We start from the raw sequence: 2,437 nt of genomic DNA on the forward strand, positions 1-2,437 counted from the left end.
GGATAACAAGTGTACCCAACTCAGGATGTTATTTTGGAAAGTAATGAATACTATGTGTAACATATTTAACACAGGGCCTGGAGCACAGTAAATACTCAATAAAAATTTGCAATTGTTATTAGAGATATAATAGAGAACTTATGAATTAAAGCAGACAATAAAAGACCATAAACGTTTTCAAATACTGAGCATCTACAATGAGTCAGTCATCATATTAGTTCATGTTCATACTTTATTTTTTTAAATTAGTTGTTTTAAAATTATATAGACACACATGCCTCCTGGTGAAAGAATTAAAAGAACACAGCATGGTTTAATCTGAAACTGAAAAATAAAAGATCCCAGCTAACACTGACATTGACATTGACAACCTCCATTTCAGGGACAAGAGATAGCCACCATAAACTTTCTCTTGAGGGGCATAAAATCACATAATGCCAGAGAATTCTATGTCTATAATAGAATATACATATAAACCCCCATCTTTTAGTACACAAATGCTATACATACTGTCCTGCAACTTGCTTTTTCTCATTTACTATGTCTTGGTTTTCTTTCTATATTACTTAAAAAAATATACTTTTTATTTTGGAATAATTTTGGCTTTATGTAAAGTTGTAATATGAACTTCCATGAAATATATGAAATGAACATATTCTATAACCAAGGTACATTTGTCAAAAATAAGAAATTAATATTGGCACATTAATATTAACTAAACTCTAGAGTTTATTCAGATTTTACTCATTTTTCTGCTAGTGTCCTTTTTCTGTTCTAGGATCCAAACCAGCATACATGCTGCATTTAGTCCATGTCAGTTTGTATGTTTCCATTTCATTATTTTAACAACTGCATAGTATTACATAGTATGAGTGTACCATAATTTACATAATTTTATTGACAAATTTTTATATCATTTCTAGTTTTTAGCTATTATAAACAATACTATAATGAACAACAATACATGTATATCTTTGCTCATTTGTGTTGTAGGATAATATTGGAAATAGAAATATGGGTCAAAAAATGTGTATATTTTATGTATAATTTTGATATACATATTGCCATATTGCCTTCAAAGAAGTTTATCCTAATTCATATTTCACAAAGTTGAAATAATAATTCTTATTTCCCCATAAGTCTTGGTAATCTGAGAGTGAAAATGGCATTTTGTTGTTTTCATTTTCATTTAATGATGAGTAAAGTAAGACATTTTTTCAGATGTTTATTGGCAATTTATCTTTCATTTTTTATGAAGTGCTGATTTATTTCTTCTATTGATTGTTCATCTTTTTCTTATTGATTTATAAAAGCTCTTTTACATTAAGGAAATTAGCCATTTGTCATATTTGTTGCAAATAATTTCCAGCTGATATTTTCTTTTGACTTTATTTATATTAATACTTTTCTATAAACAAGTTAAAATTTATTAATTACCATCTTTTTATTTATAATTCTCATTTTTCCTTTTGTACATGACAATATTATTATAAAATATTTATTTTTATATACATTATTTCTCATTCTCACAATTCTGTAAAATCATTATTACAATGAACCCTTGATATTCTCAAGGAATATTGAGATCTCTTCAAATACCAAATTTATAAATACTATTCTATTGCAAAGATCTTATGAGATCATTTTAAAAGATGAACACATGACTTCAACTTTGTTTTATTGGATTATTTCTTATTTTGGACCTTGGAATTTGAGTGTTTGCAGAACCCTAGAGAAAGCTAGGATGAATCATGATGTGTCTTTGGTTGTCTTAAGCTCTGATATTTGTGTCTCCTCCTTTGACATGTTTGCCAACGCATTCTCTGTTGATGTGAGCCTCTTCTTATGCTGTTGAACACACTGACCTGTAAACCTTTTGTTTTATGAACTTCTTCAGCTCAGAAAGAGGACAGCACTTCTGTGGCAATGATTTTCTTTAGTTTATATCAATAGAAAAATGCTACATCAGGTCTTTGAACTAATCTTTCTTTGAAGCTAAAGTGGATTGAGAGCTCCACTAATGTCCTCACTCTATAGCTTCATAATAATATTTGTACATGTTCCTAGGGCTCTTAGGTTACATTTTCTTGAGCATCATGTTTTCTGTTCTTATTTTTATACCAAGAGTTAGTCAACTTTTAATGTTTACTAGGTTTTCTACTCAATCGATGACTTCTTTGGTAGTGGTAGAAGCATACACTGAAATAGCTTCCCAAATTGATTTTTCTTGTTTCCTTATTGATGATGTCATTTCCATCACAAATATAAGCCACCAACAAATTTTACATTCCACTCTCTAACTTAACCAAAGAGCCTATCTCGTGGCTAAGATCCATCACTTGATTAATTTCTTCAATCTCATTGCTAATACTTGAATTTCTTTTCGGAGCCATTTTCAAAACAAAAAATATTAAGCATTTTTATGGAGCTACTACTT

Source organism: Pteropus vampyrus, unplaced genomic scaffold, assembly GCF_000151845.1.
Source record: "Pteropus vampyrus isolate Shadow unplaced genomic scaffold, Pvam_2.0 Scaffold307, whole genome shotgun sequence".
NCBI lineage: Eukaryota > Metazoa > Chordata > Mammalia > Chiroptera > Pteropodidae > Pteropus > Pteropus vampyrus.